We start from the raw sequence: 22,172 nt of genomic DNA, 5'->3' as shown, positions 1-22,172 counted from the left end.
AGCCTTATTTGAAGCATATAATTTGACAATCGCACAAAAACCAATGGCCAAGAAAGAATTCACATACACTTTATTAAGTACAGAACAAGTTGAAGATGCACCTATTACCTTGTTAATACAGGGTATTATTTCTTTACCCATAACAATCTTTCATTTTCATGATTGTCAAAAATATAAATGTATTGGTTGGTATGAAACAGTACACAATTTGCAACTGTTCCATTCATGGACATTCCCTTTCACCCACATCTGTTTAAATAAAAATGAGAGTTGGAGACAGAAAGACAAAGCTGGAAAACTGCAACACAACGCCACACAGAGCCAGAAGTGGGAAGGTATCGCCCACTAGAGGAAAATAAGGGTAACCGTCCAAGAACCAATGCCACTGACTGAGGAAGGATGCCACGAGATGGTAGCAGGAGAAGCATAGAATAAACAGAATGTGGAAATTCCAATATGGAAGAAAAGGAGGAGGGTGGAGAGAGGAGGGAGGAGGGGGAAGAAGAGGGAGAGAAGGAAGAGGGAGAGGAGGAAGAGGGAGAGGAGGAGAAGGAGAAGGGAGGAAGGAAGAAGAGGAGGGATGGTGGGAAGGCAGATGAGGGAGGAAGGGAGCAGGAGGAATAGGAGGGCAGCAGGAGGAGGAGAAGGAGGGAGGAGGAGGGAGGAGGTAGGAGGAGAAAAAGGAGGAAAGCCCCAGGGTAAACGAAGGGCCGGCAGAAACTAAGGGCAACAAATAGTCAATTATGACAATCACACATTGCCCAACTTATGGAAGCAGGGGGAAACAGGTAAGCAACCTGACCAACGCTTCATGGAAACTTGAGGAAAGATAGGATAGAAATGGAAATCCAGCCTCTTGTGAAATAAAGATATGAGACAAGGATCCAAAAAATCAAGGGGACTGGTGTCCCAGGTGTGGAGAACTGAAAAAACAGTAGACACAACAGCTACCCCACAGGTGCATTGGCAGAGATGTATAAAAAAAAACATAGGAGGCAACAGCAGCAACCGTATTGCAATTAGGTAGGTAGAACAGCGAAAGCTTAAAAACAGACAAGAGCATCAGCCTGCGGGAGAGAGAAGCAGCAACAGGGGCACAATAAAGAAGAAAAAATTGGAGGCACACAAGAACACAGTGCCCAGACGCAAATCAAAATATTATAGATAGTTGCTGAAAGCATAAGGGTATCAGGGAGAGGGAGGCATGGAACACAGGTCCAAACCAATTGGAACATAGTATGAGTAGGAGAAAATCCATGTGTCTCACAGAGTAAAATAGAAGAGAGAGAAGGTCCACACCGCAGAGGGTCAAAGACTGGATTGAAAGATCAGCAGGTCAAGGGCTGTGCTACTAGTGTTGCTCATATGGAGGGGGCAGAGAAAAAGAGAAATCGAGTTCTTGTAAGGAGTACTAAGTGTATAGACAGCTTACAAAATGCCTCTGAGGCATACAAAAAAAGGTCCCCGAAAACTGACAAGGATACAGTGCATCTGCACAATGTAACAGAGACCCCGCCACAGAGTAGCATTCGGGTAGGAAAAATAAAGTGGCAGAAAGAAGCTGTCAGAACAGACTCCCACAAAACCACAAAGCAAGATGTGTTCCAGATGGCTGGAAAGGAAACCTGTCATTGAAAGCATAATTGAGAAGAAAAGCACCGGCAGAAAGCGGGTAAAACCACACCGGGTGTAACCCTGGAAGAGAAAGAGTACTCCGCCATATAAAGGCAGACAAGAGTCAAAACAAGGTGAAAAGGACTGCTCCCGACAACCTTAGTTCAACGAATTAACACTCCGCACCACCATGACTATCTCTGAACCGACATAAGGCAGATTTGGCATGTACGTCAAAAAGGGAGGTGCCATCAAAATGCATGTCAATTAAAGTAGTTTGCACAGCTTCTGAAAACCTGGAGGTACGCAACCATGCACACCGACGTCGAACTATGGAAGAGGTCAGAGCCCGACTGATAGAATCGGTGGTATCCATACCACAGCCACCCATCACATACCAGGGAAACAAAAGCATCCAGGTTTCTGCCAGAAGGAAGGGCAAGAGGCATTCCACTGAGTCCCACACATCATGGGAGAAGCAGGCGAGGACACAAGAAGTGTTAATAGTGTACAGAGCATCGCTAGAAGAAGAGAAAATATGCCTACCACAAGCAGCAAATTCCCTGCCTCTCTTTTGGGAGGGACGGGGGAGAAAATCAATATTTACGGTGGCCAAAGCAGCCTGAACCACAAAACTCCTAGTAGAGGGATGTGTAACAAGACAGGAAGGATCCCCGGGGCCAGGCGATGCCTGTGAGAAATAGAGCGATCCAAATGGGGCCCTGCTTCAGGTTTATCCCAAGCACCCAGTAGAATTTTGAAAAGACAGTCATTATAAGGAAGTACAGGCTCAATGTTCCTGGCCAGGACGTAGAATGCCAAGTAAAGGGTCTGTTGACAATTCTAAAGAATTAAGTTGTAAATCCAGTATATGACAAAGTCGATTGAGGATGTCTGCAGAGTAGAACTTGACTTCGTAGCCAAACCAGGAGGAGACAGGAAGCTGGAGAAGATTCCAATCCACTGGCATCACCCAAGTCAAGTAACCAGTTAAACTGCATACATCGGGGGTGGGGCAGTCTACAAAATCGGAGGGGGACACACCACACCATCTCTAGTTTGTTTACAACCATCCTCGGAAGGAAAAACCAGAGGAAGGGAGTCTGAGGCTGTTGGCTCTACTGGTGCCACATCTGAAGCCGGTTGATGTTGAGAAGGCGACACCTTGACGTCAGAAGGAGTGTTGATCGGCGTTGACTGCACCACTTTGGGGGCCGGCAGACAAGACTCTGACACCGACATCGGAGTCAACAGGCCACAAGCAAGAGCCGAAGGTGGGAGCCTTGACAGGCTGTGCATTGGCGTCACTAAGGTAATACAGCAGGCAGATCTGAAGCCGGGAAGAACACGCCGGCGGGGTCCCAGGGAGGACCTCATGTATTTCCTTGGGGCCTGACGTTGCTCCGGAAGTAGGTTACAATCCAAGAATAGAATGAAGAGTTTGAGAATATTGTCTCATCTGGGTCAAAGACGCCTCTGCACCAGGATAGGTGGAGAGACACAGGGCGGACCCATGCCCCAACACTTTAACAGAAGAGCTTGGACCAACGGCAGTTGATGAAGGCGGGTGGTGCCACAGTCGGTCCTTGGAGTGCGTAGGGGATTGAGGACGATAAGAAGACTTTGATGACTCTAACTTTTATGCAGCTAGGAGCTTCATGCGACATTCCCTGCACACTTTATTCGGAGCTGGTGACAGAAGTCACACTCTTCGGAGTCATGGTGCTCACCCAGGCAGCACATGCAAGCCGAGTGAGGGCAGATGGCAGACATTTGTTGTCCTAAGGACTAACAAGGCTTGAATCCCGAGGACATTGAATAAGGAAGAAAAAAGTGCACATTGCTTCGATGAAAAAACGCTAAAAGAGCCAAAAAATGGCTGGACAAACTGCATAGCGGAGTCGTATTGTTATCGGGGTAAAGAAGGAACTGATGTCGGGGGAAGGCTTATATGGACTCAGTCGACATAACATTCGGGAGACAACATCGTTGTGAAGTCGCACAATGCTCTACTGCCGCGCAGAGGAACTGATTAAAATCTTTCTGGATCCCGTCTGGTGCCGGAGGAAGATTCTAAGATAAGGAATCTGCGGATAGATGTCTCTATTAGATTGGTAGTTTCACATAAAAATGGACATCTATTGGAATAACTTTAGGCTGCCTCTGGTCCTGAGTCTTCCATCTTACTGTAGGGGTAGCTTTACAAAATACAACACATATTTTGAAAAAATAACATTCACTGGGAACTGCCCTTCTTAATGATCGCCTTGGACGGGAGTATGGTATACACTTGCATACAACATACACAAGGATTGGCATCCTGCACATATTTCTTCCATAACAGTCCTATATTCCTCTATGACCACACTACCATCCTATTAAATATTGTAGGAAAGTAAGATCTGCTTTTATGGTTACCCCCACTTTGTGCTGGTATCAGTATGTTTTTTGATTAGTCTGGCTGGGATCCTGCTAATCAAGACCCCAGCCACTGTGCTTCCTCCCTATATTTGACATAGTAAGTACTTTGGTACCTCCACAGTTGGCTACTGGTGTACCCTTGTAAGTCTCTAGTATATGGTACTAAGGCATCCAGGGCATAGATACACTAGGGGTCTCCCATGGGTTGCAGCATGTGTTATGTGTTATATATCTTCCAAACCCAGGTGGACAAGAGGTTCCAGAACCACCCGGTTAAGGACCAAGTACCAGTGTCAGCATGAACTTCCGCAGCTAAGCGATGTAACTTCTGAATGACCAAGTGTATGGTTGGAGCAGAATCAGGAATATATACACAGCAGGAGCTGATGATCACACGGCATGCTCCTCCTCGATCAGCCAGGATGACGTCAAGCACTATCCGATTCTGAAGCGATACGAGCCTCGTAGCCTGAAGCTCTACCGTTAGGTTAGTTAAGATTCCAGCAGTGGTTTGAACTACATTTTCCACCACTCTGGAGAGACGTCTAACATCTCTGCTAGTAAAAATGGGACCCCATATAGGAAAGAGACCCTTTGCTATGTCCACAAACTGCTGTGATGCGGTGTCAGTCTGATCAGTACTATCAGTTTCGATACTTCTACTGGCTCGGGAGAGATCTGAACTCTTTTTAGTCAGCTGATGATTCTTATGATAATTAGAAGGGGCTATATATACTGGAGGATAAAGGAAAGACAGGTAACACTGCCCTGCCCAACCTCCAGGAAGTCAAGTGTAAGCGTTTTCACCGCATACAAAATACACATTAGGCGGAGTTATCAAGGGAGGGGTGCTGATGGTATGCAAAGTGTAGGTGTAGTTACATCTACTGTCTCCTACCTTAACATGACCTTTACCTTGAATACAAAAGGAAGCAGTACTATTTAAAATGGGAACTGGCATTGCCTTATTATTTGTGACATTACGATACTGGAAATACTGAAAATATTGCGTGGAGTTAAAGTGCTCAAAATCCAACATTTCTTCCTTCAACCATGTAGCATTCTCATAAGTGGTATACATATTCATTCAGGCATCTGGGTCTAAAGATCCCTCTCCTTGGTTTCCCAATGCACACTGATGTTGTTCTATATACCTTAAAACAGCGTCATAATCTTTTTCGGTATATCTTTTGGGGTCTCCTACATAATGCAGATACATAAGAGATAACAACTGAAACCAGGCCTCACAGCTCGCTAAGGGTGATAATGGCAGAGAAATGAATAAATCATGATGATGCATTACAGATGGCAAAAGGCCACATGCCCAACAGTTCGTCTTGTTTGTAGTGCTATGAGCTTCATGCAACATTTCAATGAACACATTTTTAGCATATGTTTCTCGATGTCTTTCCTTGTGGGGAGGTAAAGTATAAAAGAAGTTTTCAGTCGGAGCACCAAATACTTTGTGCATAGGATATTTAAATTCTAAATATACAAACACGCTCATTAATATTATCATAATTATCGCAATAATTATTACAAAGGCTACCTTCTACTCTGATAGCCCACGCGGAAAACATGGGAACATTTTCAGAAAAAGGTCGGGGAGCAAGGGGTCGATCGTCTTCAAGGGCAAATCGGGCAAAGAGGTACATCCTAACTAAAAGTCCAAACTAAACTCAGGAAGAGGTGCAGGCCAACTGCCAGAGGGTTTCTTCTCCCTGTGTCCGTCTAGAGCCTCACAGGCAGGCTCCTATTGTTCATCCAAAAGAAACAACTTCACTTTGACTCCACCGTTGCAATTTAGGCCCTTAATGTAACACAGTCTTTCTTTCTGAACAGAGCAATGTGACAGTTCCAAGCTCTCAACGGGTTCAGTCCAGTGTCTTGCTCAGTACCCCAGTAAAGAGCTATCTCCAGCCCTACAGCTCAAGTCTTTCCCTATCTCCTAAAATCCGAAACTGGGGTACCGTGTTGTTTTCGGGGCCGTAAATTGTATCGTAGATGGCCAGGTTGCTCCTGGTCATGAAACAACACAGCAGCAGGGACATTCGGTGCAACAAGATTTCCAGAAGCCTCTGAGGAATCAGCCTCATCAAAGGATTCAGGGACTGGGGCTGATTCGTCTCCTTGCGGTATCAACAATCCTTCCTCTTCCCCGATTTCAAGGGCATCTGAGAAAGGCACAAAACTCAACCTCCGCTCTTCCTCTTGCATTAGAACTCCGTCTCGGTTCTGCTGATCAAAAGGGAGCGGTAGGGGCAATTTCTTCACGTGTGAAACATGAATCCAGTGCTTCTTCCCATCTACTTTTACTGCTGTCCGTGTTGCCAAAAGAATCTGGTAGGGACGGCTCCACCTGGGTTCCAAACTCGATTTCCGCTGATAATTTCAGATGAGGACCCACTGTCCTGGTTCCAAACGATGCCGGGACCCTCCGGCAGTGGCTGCAACACAGCTGACACCTGTTGATGAATGGAACGCAAATCTTTAGTCAAAGCGTACAGATAATCTGTCATCATAGGGTAATCAAGATCACGGAAGGACCTAGGTCTTGGGACACCCCACACATTAGCTGGTCGACCAAAAATGACCTCTTAAGGTGACAGCCCGGCCCTTGAATGGGGGGTTACTCTTAATGACATTAATACTAGGGATAGGGCATCAGGCCAGCTCAAGCCCGTGCTCTCTTGAATCTTTGCCATTTTTAATTTCAGTATGCCATTATATTTTTCAACCAGTCCTGCAGACTGTGGATGTCGTGCTGCATTAAATTTCTGTTTTATCTGTAACCCATTACAAATATGTTTAACAAAGTCTGCATTAAAGTGTACCCCGTTGTCTGTCCAAATGACTCGAGGCAAACCAAATCGAGGCAAGAACTCTTTGATCAGGGCTTTTGCCGTGGCCATAGCGGTGTTATCTTTTGTAGGATATGCTTCAACCCATTTACTAAAAGCGCATACCACCACCAGCACGTATTTGAGGTTATTCACCCTTTCGAGTTGAATATAATCTATTTGTATTACTTCAAACGGTAAAGAAGGAGGCGCAAAATTTCCACTAAGGACTGTATCCCTCCCTCCAGGATTATGTTGTAAGCAAACCATGCAGTATTTAACCACGTGGGTAGCAATTTATGGAATATTTGGATTATTCCACACGGGGTCTAACAATGCACAAATACCTTTTGCACCAATGTGAGCGGAACCATGGGCCATTACAACTACTGCATACACCAGTGCATTGGGAAGAAGCCATCGCTGTTTTTCAGTCAAGTCAGTCCAACAATTGTTTTTATCCAACTTCCCTATTTCCTGCTCCCATTTCATTAGTACATCAGGAGTAGCTTCTTTCTGTAGTTCTTTAACACATTCAATAGTATTGTCAAACACCGTTGTCTCTGCCACCCATCTGGCTGATACACTGGGGAACATAGCAGACATTTTAGTTTGCGCCGTATCTTTTGCTACTTGATCAGCAAAGGCATTTCCCTCCCCTGTAGTATCAATGATTTTCTTGTGAGCGCTACATTTGATAATGGCCACCTTCTCTGATAAGGTTAATGCATTCAACAATCTTTCGATCAAAGGACCATGTTGTATTCTCTGACCATGGGAGGTAAGAAATCCTCATTCCCTCCACTGCCGCCCAAAACTATGGGCCACGCCAAAGGCGTACTGGCTGTCTGTAAAAATATTTACTCTTAAACCTTCGATCAGTTCACACACTCTTAGTAATGCTATTAGTTCAGCTGCTTGTGCTGAATGATGGAAAACCCGAGCGGTCTCCACTACTGTTCTAAGGGTAGTTATAGCATAAGCAACCGTTGTCGTACCATCTGGTAACTTAAAACAGGAGCCATCCACATACAACTCCCCTGGGGTTCAGATAAAGGGGTGTCAGTGAGGTCTACTCGTCCCTTCGTTTCTTCTTCAGTCCAAAATATACAATCATGGACATTGTCCTTTGGATCACTCGAAGGGAGGGGTAATAATGTGGCTGGATTCAGAGTGGCACATCGTTTAATAGTAATGTGGGGTGCAAAAAGAGTTAATTTGTAACCAGTCAATCGTGCACTCGTAAGGTGCTGAGTTTTTGTTTGATTCAATAATATATCCACAGCATGCGGTACCATCACTGTGAGGCCAGTATTCAAAACAATCCCCTATGACTGTCGAATGACCACCGCCACAGCAGCAGTAGCCCTTAAACAGCTAGGAAGGGCTCTGGCAACATTATCCAATACTGCCGAAAAATATGCGCAAGGTCGTTGCTTTCCGCCAAAACCTTGTGTTAACACTGAAAGTGAACAACCGTCCACCTCATGCACGTAGAGTACAAAAGGTTTTCGGTAGTCCGGAGTACCCAAGACGGGTGCAGATTTCAAAGAATCAAAAGCATCCTGACATTCATCCGTCCAGGGCAAGGGTTCATGCACATCTTCGGTAGTCAAATTCAACAAAGGTATAGCCAGAAGAGAAAAATTAGAAATCCATTGGCGACAGTAAGAGGTTATGACAAGAAAAGCACGAACATCACGTTGAGTACGGGGTACAGACATATTAGTAATAACAGTTATTCGTTCAGGAGTTAGTCTTCTCCCCTCTTTCGACAGTAAATGACCAAGGTAGGTCACTTCCTGTCGACAATATTGAAATTTGCATAAGGATACTTTATTACCGCTGCTAAATGAGTCAATAATTTAACAGTGGCCTCTTTGCAACCTTCCGCGGTGTCTGACGCCACCAGGATGTCATCCACATATTGGATGAGAACATTACCAGGAGGTAGGACTAATTCATCTAATACTGCTTTTAATGCTTGGCTATAAATACTAAGACTCTCGGTATAGCCTTGGGGTGCGCGACAAAATCTAAAACTGCGGCCAGATAATGAGAATCCGAAAATATGACGGCTGTCAGGGTGGATTGGGATGCTAAATAAAGCATTCTTCAAATTTATCACTGAGAAATACTGGGCAGTAGGGGGAGTCATAGTAAGAATAGCAGTGATATCCGGTACCACAGGATATTGGGGAATCACTATTTTATTAACTTCTCCGAGGTCAATTACAAAACGATAGGTATCTTTATAGTCAGGGTCACCATCTAGCGGGCCTTTTTCAAAATCGGTAAAATGGGACTGTTACAAATATTAGTAGCTGTTTCCTCTACCACCCCTTTCTTAATCAAGTCACGAATGATGTGCAATAAGGACTGTTCGCCTTCTGGTGAAATTCGATATTGTGGGATACGTGGCAAATGCGCATTCGGTTTTAAGGTAATTGATACAGGGGGTATTTTTAACAATCCTACATCTGTGTCCCCTCGAGCCCAAAGGGTCTGGGGAATCTTGGAAAATTCAGGTGGAAGATGTTCATTTTTGGCAACACATTGAGACGTGCATTTAGTGGGAGGCTGCATGGTTAAATAAACACCATCGGGAGAACAGTAAATGTGAGCATGCAATTTCTTTAGTATATCCAATCCTCCCCACAACTGGAAGTAAGCAAAAATGGGGACTCCACAGTAATCGGGCCGATCGTAAATGGCAATGGTTTAGAAATGGGGCTTACTACTGGGATTCCATAGAAACCCACTGATACGTTATTTTGCCCAGACAGAGCAGCCCCTGGGACCAGTGAATGATTCATTGCTCCAGTATCCACCAAAAACTTCTCAGATGTCCCCATCAATAGCCCCTTTACATAAGGCCCCTGTTGGTCAACTGGTACTGATATGTGGCCCCTGCTCTGTCCTTGGCTGTCTCATGCGTAACCATTTCCATCATATCCATCCTCCCGATAATCCTCATTGTAATATTGTCTCCCTCGAGGATCATCAAAATAATTCCTTCCTGACTCACTACCGGACATGTCCCCGCGTCTCATACTATTCCGGTCACTACCTCCTCGTCCTCTTCCTCTATTGAAGCCGCCCCGTCCACATAATAATGGACACTGAGCTCGCCAGTGTCCCTCTTGTCTACAATTGGAGCACTGATTTATTCCTATATCAGGAACCGTACCCCCTCCTCCCCTTCCTCTCATTATGGGCCCTCTTGGAAAGGAAACTCTTCCTCCCCTCCTACCACTTTGTCCTCTACTAACTTGTTGCAACAGCACTCGGGTTTTCAACTCTTTAACCTTTTCATCTGTCTTGTCCTTACTCTCATTTTCTCGATGTTCATAATACTGGGCCATGCTAAGAATAACCGAAGTGGTCGAAGTGGTCCATGTACTTTCAGCAGCCTGTAATCATGTCATTACTTCAGGCAACAAATTAGTGACAAATCTATTCACAAATATTTGTATGCCACCTTCCGTGGACAAGTCCTGTCCACTAAAGTCAATAAATACTTTTTCAAACCGGGTGAAAAAATCAGACACACTTTCATCCTTTTTCTGTTTACAAGCCGTCAATTTATCCCAATCCACTTTTCGTGGGGGAATGAGAGTTTGCATGTATGTTATGATTCGAGCTGGTATAGCTAAAATCTCATCTTTAGGTTTATCACCCGGCTTCCGATCTTGATCCCATACTTTAATCTGATCCCAGGTTCCTCCAAGTTCTGCAGCATGATCTGAGTCATGTACCTGTCTCCATATATCTAATGGGATCAAGAGGCAGAAAAATAGCTCAAAACCAGCTAAAGTCATAACGGCCGAATTTGCGGCTTCGGTTAATTCTTTATAATAGGCTGTAGGATTTTTACATGGGTCAGGAAGTTGGGCTTTTAATGTAAGAAGGTTTCCAAGGGCTATAAACCCACTGTTCTTGGAAACGTGCCTCTACTCGATTTCTGGTCACCGCTCCACCAACATCTCTTACTTCAGGAATCTCTGGGTGGAAAAGAGGATGCACTTCTCCCATAGGATGTTGTGCCCCAAAATCTGGACATTTCCTATTCATTCGGTCTCGGTATTGTAACAGGGTTTCAACATTCTGGAATACTTCTTCGACTTGCAATTCAAACTTAAAAGTTCGATCCCTGATATCACATAATATCTGAGGGGCCAGCCCTTCCTCAAAACATTGTTCCCATAAGGATATTAATCGGATGGCCATGTGTTCTAATGCCAATTGTTGCGTAACTGGTTCAAAATCTTTCATAGTACTCCAAATATCTTCTAAAGTATAAATCGGATTCCGCATCCATTGGGATGCCTGAATCACTATAGCACGTCTTTCTTCAGATCCTAAAGACGATCGAGTAAAAACTTGTCGGCCTTCCAAGCCCCCTACGGGCCGTCGGGGCGTAACATCTGAAGAGGCAGTGGTCATTCTCATAGGGGTGACCGTTGGTCCTCCGACTGGGGGTGTTAAAAAGACCTGGGACAAGGGAGAAGCAGCAACCGGCCTAGGTAGCAAAGTAATCAAATCTGAGGTAGTTGGACAAAGGGTAGGAGGAGAAGACAATGGAGCCGGAGGGTGCACGGCTACTGGGGTGGTAGCAACTGAGGGCACCGCTACGGGAGGTGCTTCTCCAGTCCTCCCCGTCCTGGCTACTGGGACCGCCGGATATAACCCTTGATGGGCATATGGAGGTGGCGGACGGGTTTCTACTAATTCCTCTATTTCGTCTTCTGCCTCAGTCCGTGCCACATAACTCTTATCTGTCTGCAATCAAAACTGTCTATCCATTTGTTCAATATTTTTCTCTACCTTCTCTTTTTCATATGCCACTGCCTTCTGGGTAACAGTCTGTCCTGCTTTAATTTTTCCCAATTTTTCTTCTCTTATTCGTCGCCGTTTCGCCTCCTTTAACCACAGGTTCAAGGAGTCGAACATAGTTTGACGGCTACTCTTCAAAAACAATTTATTCTGCAAATAATTAATTTTTCTTTCATCAAAAGACCCCGTTAAAGGCCATTGTAGTTCTGAGTTATCTTTAGTATACTTGTTCCATAGTGCATTAAACAAAATGGGAGAAGTACCATGTTTGACATACATATCAAAACTGGGACTGCCTTCCGGAGGAGCAGGCTGTCTTTCTTCCAGCCGTCCACTCCGACGACGGCAGCATCCAAAACACAATTTACTAAAACACAACATGTTTATAAATTCAATAACTCATACTATTTCTACCAGACTTACTCACATGGACGCATCCATTCATCACATACCCTTTCACTCCTAAATCGTACAATCCCACTTGCTATTCATACTTAAAGTGCATATTTCTCGATCGATAAAAACCATTCGGTCATGAATTCAAATACGAAACAACATGTCTTCCAAATCGAACAGAGCCCGTCGACTCCTGTTCGGGGAACCGATCACACCGGATTCCAGACCACCAAAATTCACAAAAGAGACAGTCCAAGGACTGCCCTGGGCTCATCAGACAGGCGAACCACGAACCCTCTTACAGACCATCCCATAGTGACTACCTGGCCCTGATCCAGCACGGTCGCTCCCTCCACGCTCCCTGAACCCAGCTCCTGCTCGCCCTGGCTTGCTGGTGAGACCGAGACTGCAGATTATTTAAATAACCTCGCGCTGTTGTACATTTATTTAGCTTGACTAGCGCTGTGCATTAATTATCTATTTCGACTCGCGCTAGAATTAATTAATTATTTCAAGTCGCGCTAGGATTTAATTATTTATTTAGAGTAGCGCTGGGATTTATTTATTTAATTATTTTTACCGAACGCTGGAAACTGATCTGTGCCGTGGTGCTTCTGCTGCCCCTGCCATAGTCCCCCTCTGACCCTCCATCTTGTTTACTCGCTCCCTAGCCCGCCCCTCCTCCCTGCTACCGCCTCCCAGCTGCTGCCCCTCCCACCCACGAACAGAGGGCTCCCTACCTCCTCTGACGCACTGTGACTACCTGGCCCTGATCCAGCACGGTCGCTCCCTCCACGCTCCCTGAACCCAGCTCCTGCTCGCCCTGGCTTGCTGGTGAGACCGAGACTGCAGATTATTTAAATAACCTCGCGCTGTTGTACATTTATTTAGCTTGACTAGCGCTGTGCATTAATTATCTATTTCGACTCGCGCTAGAATTAATTAATTATTTCAAGTCGCGCTAGGATTTAATTATTTATTTAGAGTAGCGCTGGGATTTATTTATTTAATTATTTTTACCGAACGCTGGAAACTGATCTGTGCCGTGGTGCTTCTGCTGCCCCTGCCATAGTCCCCCTCTGACCCTCCATCTTGTTTACTCGCTCCCTAGCCCGCCCCTCCTCCCTGCTACCGCCTCCCAGCTGCTGCCCCTCCCACCCACGAACAGAGGGCTCCCTACCTCCTCTGACGCACTGTGACTACCTGGCCCTGATCCAGCACGGTCGCTCCCTCCACGCTCCCTGAACCCAGCTCCTGCTCGCCCTGGCTTGCTGGTGAGACCGAGACTGCAGATTATTTAAATAACCTCGCGCTGTTGTACATTTATTTAGCTTGACTAGCGCTGTGCATTAATTATCTATTTCGACTCGCGCTAGAATTAATTAATTATTTCAAGTCGCGCTAGGATTTAATTATTTATTTAGAGTAGCGCTGGGATTTATTTATTTAATTATTTTTACCGAACGCTGGAAACTGATCTGTGCCGTGGTGCTTCTGCTGCCCCTGCCATAGTCCCCCTCTGACCCTCCATCTTGTTTACTCGCTCCCTAGCCCGCCCCTCCTCCCTGCTACCGCCTCCCAGCTGCTGCCCCTCCCACCCACGAACAGAGGGCTCCCTACCTCCTCTGACGCACTGTGACTACCTGGCCCTGATCCAGCACGGTCGCTCCCTCCACGCTCCCTGAACCCAGCTCCTGCTCGCCCTGGCTTGCTGGTGAGACCGAGACTGCAGATTATTTAAATAACCTCGCGCTGTTGTACATTTATTTAGCTTGACTAGCGCTGTGCATTAATTATCTATTTCGACTCGCGCTAGAATTAATTAATTATTTCAAGTCGCGCTAGGATTTAATTATTTATTTAGAGTAGCGCTGGGATTTATTTATTTAATTATTTTTACCGAACGCTGGAAACTGATCTGTGCCGTGGTGCTTCTGCTGCCCCTGCCATAGTCCCCCTCTGACCCTCCATCTTGTTTACTCGCTCCCTAGCCCGCCCCTCCCCCCTGCTACCGCCTCCCAGCTGCTGCCCCTCCCACCCACGAACAGAGGGCTCCCTACCTCCTCTGACGCACTGTGACTACCTGGCCCTGATCCAGCACGGTCGCTCCCTCCACGCTCCCTGAACCCAGCTCCTGCTCGCCCTGGCTTGCTGGTGAGACCGAGACTGCAGATTATTTAAATAACCTTGCGCTGTTGTACATTTATTTAGCTTGACTAGCGCTGTGCATTAATTATCTATTTCGACTCGCGCTAGAATTAATTAATTATTTCAAGTCGCGCTAGGATTTAATTATTTATTTAGAGTAGCGCTGGGATTTATTTATTTAATTATTTTTACCGAACGCTGGAAACTGATCTGTGCCGTGGTGCTTCTGCTGCCCCTGCCATAGTCCCCCTCTGACCCTCCATCTTGTTTACTCGCTCCCTAGCCCGCCCCTCCTCCCTGCTACCGCCTCCCAGCTGCTGCCCCTCCCACCCACGAACAGAGGGCTCCCTACCTCCTCTGACGCACTGTGACTACCTGGCCCTGATCCAGCACGGTCGCTCCCTCCACGCTCCCTGAACCCAGCTCCTGCTCGCCCTGGCTTGCTGGTGAGACCGAGACTGCAGATTATTTAAATAACCTCGCGCTGTTGTACATTTATTTAGCTTGACTAGCGCTGTGCATTAATTATCTATTTCGACTCGCGCTAGAATTAATTAATTATTTCAAGTCGCGCTAGGATTTAATTATTTATTTAGAGTAGCGCTGGGATTTATTTATTTAATTATTTTTACCGAACGCTGGAAACTGATCTGTGCCGTGGTGCTTCTGCTGCCCCTGCCATAGTCCCCCTCTGACCCTCCATCTTGTTTACTCGCTCCCTAGCCCGCCCCTCCTCCCTGCTACCGCCTCCCAGCTGCTGCCCCTCCCACCCACGAACAGAGGGCTCCCTACCTCCTCTGACGCACTGTGACTACCTGGCCCTGATCCAGCACGGTCGCTCCCTCCACGCTCCCTGAACCCAGCTCCTGCTCGCCCTGGCTTGCTGGTGAGACCGAGACTGCAGATTATTTAAATAACCTCGCGCTGTTGTACATTTATTTAGCTTGACTAGCGCTGTGCATTAATTATCTATTTCGACTCGCGCTAGAATTAATTAATTATTTCAAGTCGCGCTAGGATTTAATTATTTATTTAGAGTAGCGCTGGGATTTATTTATTTAATTATTTTTACCGAACGCTGGAAACTGATCTGTGCCGTGGTGCTTCTGCTGCCCCTGCCATAGTCCCCCTCTGACCCTCCATCTTGTTTACTCGCTCCCTAGCCCGCCCCTCCTCCCTGCTACCGCCTCCCAGCTGCTGCCCCTCCCACCCTCCGCCCCCTCCACCATCCATTTATGGCCAATGCCCCCACGCGCAGCGTCCACGCGCTACGGACACGCCGAAGGTGCGCCAAAGGTAAGCCCGTCTACGCCCGTCCGCGCCTGGACCGCGCCCAGCGCCAGACCCCCTGCCCCTCGCGCTACCCAGTCCCCCCGCATTACCTACGATGCCGCCACCCTCCTAGCCCTTAACCCCGGTCGCGCCCCCAACTGCGTCCAAGCCGCTCCTGGACGCACCCATGGACCTTTCTCTTGCTACTCCTGCAAATTCATCAGCACCGACAACATCTCCGCTACGACCACAACACAGATTCCCGACCCCAACCACCTAGAATGCATCCTTCTCAACACCCGCTCGGTCCACAGGCACGCCATTGACCTTTGGAACCTACTAGACACCATCTCTCCTGACGTCGCCTTCCTAACGGAAACATGGATGAACGCTTCCTCCGCCCCTGACATCGCCATCGCTATCCCTGATGAATATAAGATCACACGCAAGGACCGCACCGACCATACAGGAGGAGGAATCGCTATCGTCCATAAGAAAACAATCCGCATCTCAACCAGCTCTGATGCCAACCTCGCCAACTCCGAACACCTTCACTTCCAGATCCACACCGACCCCAAGACCACACTCAGAGGCACCCTCCTCTACAGACCACCAGGACCACGCGCAAAATTCAGTGAAGACATCACGGACTTCATCACCCCACACGCGCTCCCCTCCAAAGACTACATCCTTCTGGGAGACCTCAACTTCCACCTTGAAAAGAACAACGACCGCAACACCGCCACCCTCTTGGACAACCTCGCCAACCTCGGACTTAATCAACTGGTCACTTCCCCCACCCACATCGCAGGTCACACTCTCGACCCCATCTTCACCTCCAGCAACCATGTCTCCTTCAGCCACACTACGGATCTCCTCTGGACTGACCACAGCTGCGTTCACTTCACCTACAACAAGCCGAAACCCATCATCCACCTCCAACCAACTCTACAAAGAAACTGGAACAAAATCACCACAGAGCAGATCTCCACATCGCTCCTTCAAACCTCCCCAGCCCTCTCTTCTAACGCCAACGAAGCCACCTCCAACCTCACCCTTTGGTTATCCAACACCGCCGACACCTTAGCACCACTGAAAAAACGTCAACACAAACTTGGCATCAAGAAGGCCTCATGGTTCAACGACGACCTCAAGAAGTCCAAGAAACTGTGCCGCTCCCTTGAAAAGGCCTGGAAAAAAGACCCATCCACCAGCAACAAGGACGCCTTCAAAAGCGCCATCCGTACTCACCACCAACTGATCCGAAAAGCCAAGAAAACAGCATTCAAAGATCGACTTGACAACAACGCCCACAACAGCAAGGAACTTTTCAACATCGTCAAGGAATTTTCCAACCCCTCGGCCAACTCCAACGACATCACCCCCTCTCAAACCCTCTGCGATTCCCTAGCCTCTTTTTTCCACAACAAGATTGCTGACATCCACAACAGCTTTGACAACCAACCCGGAAGCCAACCCACCCTACCATCAGCTGACCATCTTCCCCCCGTTAATACCCTTAACGCCTGGAACCCAATCTCCACTGAGGAAACCATCCGCCTGATGAATTCCATCCACTCTGGATCCCCCACAGACCCATGCCCTCACCACATCTTCAACAAAGCAGACTCCATCATAGCTCCGCACCTCCGAGACGTCATCAACTGCTCCTTCAACTCCGCTACCTTCCCAGAAGACTGGAAACACGCTGAACTCACCGCCCTTCTGAAAAAACCAACAGCAGACCCCACCGAACTCAAAAACTACCGCCCCATCTCGCTTCTTCCATTCCCGGCCAAAGTCATCGAGAAAGCTGTCAACAACCAGCTCGCCGCCTTCCTCGAAGCCAACAAATCACTCGACCCCTCACAATCTGGCTTCCGAGCCAAACACAGCACTGAGACCGCCCTCATCGCAGCAACAGACGACATTCGAACTCTGCTGGACAATGGAGACACAGTCGCCCTCATCCTCCTCGACCTCTCTGCAGCCTTCGACACAGTCTGCCACAGCACCCTATTACAACGCCTCAGAAACATCGGAATCCAAGGAAAGGCACTGGAATGGATCACCTCGTTCCTCACCGGAAGAACCCAGAGAGTCCGCCTCCAACCATTCAAGTCCGAGGCCTCTGAAATCATCTGCGGCGTACCACAAGGATCCTCACTCAGTCCCACCCTCTTCAACGTATACATGAGCCCCCTCGCGGCCATAGCCCGCCAACACAACCTCAACATCATCTCTTACGCGGATGACACTCAACTGATCCTATCTCTCACCAAGGACCCCAGCACCGCCAAAACTAACCTACACGAAGGAATGAAAGAAGTCGCCGAATGGATGAAACAAAGCCGTCTGAAACTGAACTCAGACAAAACAGAAGTCCTCATCTTAGGTAAATCCCCCTCTGCATGGGACGACTCCTGGTGGCCGGAAGCCCTCGGAAATGCACCCATCCCGACAGACCACGCACGGAACCTTGGCGTCATCCTGGATTCTTCACTCTCAATGAACAGACAAGTCAGCGCCGTATCCTCTTCCTGCTTTAACATTCTTCGCATGCTCAGAAAAACATTTCGCTGGATCCCCTCCGAAACAAGGAAAACAGTCACCCACGCTCTAGTCACGAGCCGACTGGACTACGGAAACACCCTCTACGCAGGCACCACCGCTAAACTCCAGAAGAAACTACAACGAATCCAAAACGCCTCAGCCAGGCTCATATTAGACATCCCACGCAACGAACACATCTCTGGTCACCTTAAAGACCTCCACTGGCTACCCGTCAATAAGAGGATTACTTTCCGACTGCTTACCCACGCACACAAATCACTCTACGACATCGGACCAGATTGCCTCAACTCTCGACTGTCCTTCTACACCCCCTCCCGCCAACTTCGCTCTTCCAGCCAAGCCTTCGCCACTGTACCTCGCATCAACAAGACCACCATGGGAGGCAGATCCTTCTCATACCTGGCTGCCAAAACATGGAACTCACTCCCCGCTTACCTTCGCCTCACCCAGAATCACCTAGCGTTCAGAAAGCAGCTTAAAACGTGGATATTTGACAAATAACCCTCCTCCCCTTCCTAAGCGCCTTGAAACCCTCTGGGTATGTAGTGCGCTATATAAATGTTTTGACTTGACTTGACTTGACATAGTCCTGTGCTGGTTGGGCCAGGCAGCTGGGCGCGTAGCTCCAAAACCCAGGCTTACCCAGTTGCTCCTAGAGCTTTTCCGAAGAGGATCCGGCTGAGTGAGCACCCCCTTCTGCAACACTAAGGCGTCTGACGTTGTCCCAACTAACCACCGAACAAGTCTGTGGGGCATCTGCCCCTGCAGTCACTCCACTGCCACGTCAGACCCCCAGATTCCCGGTGGTTCACTAACCACCCAATTCCATATACAGTTAACTGTTTCTTTAAGCCACTTCTCCAAAGTGCTTATTCCAAAGTCATCAAAGGACTAACAATACAATTCACTCACCTGGTGCACTCAGGTCTGATTGCGTGTTCTCCACTGCCGACTTCTTTATAGACCAACACGGTCAGCGGTTCCAAGTTAAGCCTGAAGGAGTCCAGCGAAGGGTTATTTAGCAGCTGGGAAGGTCACTGGGCTCGAAAGTAGAATTTCCTTTTCTACCACAAACTGGTTTCTCAATTAGGATCCTTTTTCAATCCACCCACTCGACCAGAACCCCTCCCCGTCCCTCTTCTCCTGTTTACAGGAGGGGACAACTCTATCGCGGAGTCCCGGCGGAGTCACCAACAGAAGTACCAAAGAAATATACCATAGAGCTATACTTACCAATAGCCCATATACCTTATTTACCAAGAATAAGTCAGTCGGCAATGGAGAAGGTTCAATCGTTTATTTTGCAAAGCGCCCTATATAGGGGAGCCCCACTCTCGCCACAACGCTCAAAGGTGCGCAGAGGAGACTGCTGGATTACATTCAACACAGTGCATATATACTTTCAGCATACCTCATGGAAACTCCGTACATGGAAAAGTAACAATTCTCGTGAAGTCAAAAGGAAAACCCATATAAGGCACAATTGATTGATTCGAAACTCAGCTCAAACTATTTCGGGGGTAGGTCAGTAAAGGTGCCTCCCTTTCGTTCTCAGGCACGGTAGTGCAAGCACAGTGTCTGCAAGAATGTGCTCATCCTACAAGAAATTCTAAGTACACAAATTGCCGGCCACACACTTACTCAAATCCTCTATTTTTGAGGGAACAAACCATAAGAGACTTCCTGGTTCGTTCGGGTATATCACTCAAACCCTTTTATTATTTGTTTGTTTTTTGTCTTTTTTTAAAGTATTGATGTATGAAAGGGACACCTTATCGTTTTGTACACCTTATATACAATTATTTACAATTCGCGATTATTTACAACACAAAAACATACACATACACATAACTAGTTGTATTATACAAAGTGAATTGCTCTGATATATATACACTCAAATATTCATACTATGAAGAAAAAATCATCCGTAATTCCATAAAGACCAGAGTCAAAAGTATAAACTTGATGACAATCATAAATCAATGAACTACAGTTGAATGTAGACAGTTCAAATAAGGAAAAATAGACTCCAAATTAATTCATTCAGTCCATTCAACCAATAAATGGCTAATCTTTTTACGTAAAAATTGTAAATAATTGTATATAAGGTGTACAAAACGATAAGGTGTCCCTTTCATACATCAATACTTTAAAAAAAGACAAAAACCAAACAAATAATAAAAGGGTTTGAGTGATATACCCGAACGAACCAGGAAGTCTCTTATGGTTTGTTTCCTCAAAAATAGAGGATTTGAGTAAGTGTGTGGCCGGCAATTTGTGTACTTAGAATTTATATTAATGGTCCAGCTAGCCCCACGTCCCTGGACCTGACTCCCCCATTCTTCATCCTACAAGAAAGACAGATGCAACCTAGAGTTTCCTAAGTTAGAATCAATGGTCCGTTCATAGCCCAGGCCGACCTCTCAGGCTTACTACACAGTAGTAGGTCACGTGTTTTCCTAACTAACGAAAGAGACACTGGGAAATGAAACCAAAATAGCGTTTGTTCAGTCTAGGCCCGATTCTTAATGTATGCATGGCTCGAGTGTATTTACAAGGGGTTTTCCTAAGGTAGCATGTTAATATATTGGATACATTAGGTCAACATTAGCTGATATCGATTTTACATTCCTTCAGTGCTTTCAGAAGTTCCAGCTTACAAGCATTTGAATAAGTATGATTATTATAAACAAGAAGATAGAATAAGGAAGTATTTCATACCCACTGTAACCTTAGATACAGCTTATGTACACCGACATAACTTAACATGTTCACTAACAGATGTAGAAAAAAAGTTTATAGACCAAGGTGAAGATAGGCATAGACAACTAACAGGGAATAGTTACAACAAGGGAGGTAAAGTTGAGTGGACCAAGGAGGAGTTAGCTCATAAGGCAAAAGGGAGTAGTCCAATTGCGTTAAATTTTGAGCAGAGAGGGAAGTTATGTGTGCGACAAGTTTAGACTTATTATGATAAGGTCTTTGTGGGAGAGAGTGTATGTGATCATATTTTCACCACTCGAGGCCTCAGCAAATACATTTTTGCAGGATGCAATTCAAGTGGTGCCAAATGTGTATTTTGTGTGTGGGAAAAATGCTTATGTGCGACTGCCATTGAATTGGTATGGTACGTGTTATGTTGCAGTGGTGTTTCCTATGATCTATCATGTGAAGGATTTAGACCATTTGGAAGATGGATTACACTCTAGCGGGAAGCAAGGTGCAAGTGCAGGAGAGATTGTAGGTGAATTTTTTGGGGGCATTCATTCCGAATATGGGAGTAGTCCTGAATGATATCAAGATTAGGAAGTTGTCAACCATTGTGGACAAGTTATAAGCAAACACAGCTCAGTCGTTGCTGCTTGTAGATGGAGAGATGGTGTCAATAAAAGCTATGGTGATACAGAACCATCTTGCTTTAGATATTTTACTAGCAAAAGAGGGTGGAGTCTGTAAAATGCTGAAGGACCTACTGTGCTGTACTTATATACCTGACTACAGTAAAGATCTGAGGAGGTATATAAGCAACATTACTGAGATACATCATGAGGTGCATGACCTAGCCACAAAAGGAATTTGGGTCAGGGTTGGAAAGGGATTTAGTAAGGTAGGGAGTTGGTTTGTGTCCCTAGGAAAAGGAATTCTTGGTTACATTTTGAAACCTATCATTATAGTGGTGGTTTGTGTGGTTTTGTTGTGGGTACTGGTAAGGCTTTATAAGTGGCATATGGCAAATAGAATTGAAAGATCTCTTAGCAAGAGAGGAGAATGGAAAGACTGCAGGACGGCTAGGGTGGTCGACTTCGAATCTGGGGAACTGGGTTTGAGTCTCGGCAATGACGCTGAACATCCTGTGATTCTGGGCAAATCACTTGGGGCGATATGTATCAAGCAAATTCGCATTCGCAAAGGCCGAAATTCGCAGAATTTCGGCCTTTGCGAATGCGAATTTGCTAAATGGTATGTATTAAACAAAACGTGGTTCAGAATAAGGAATCGCAAAATCTGTGATTCCTTATTTTGCGATTGCATTTAAGGAATCGCACATTTTGCGATTCCTTAAATGCAATG

The sequence above is a fragment of the Lissotriton helveticus genome, chromosome 6, assembly GCF_964261635.1.
Source record: "Lissotriton helveticus chromosome 6, aLisHel1.1, whole genome shotgun sequence".
Lineage (NCBI taxonomy): Eukaryota > Metazoa > Chordata > Amphibia > Caudata > Salamandridae > Lissotriton > Lissotriton helveticus.
The sequence above is the reverse complement of the archived record's forward strand: the minus strand, read 5'-3'. Positions refer to the sequence as shown.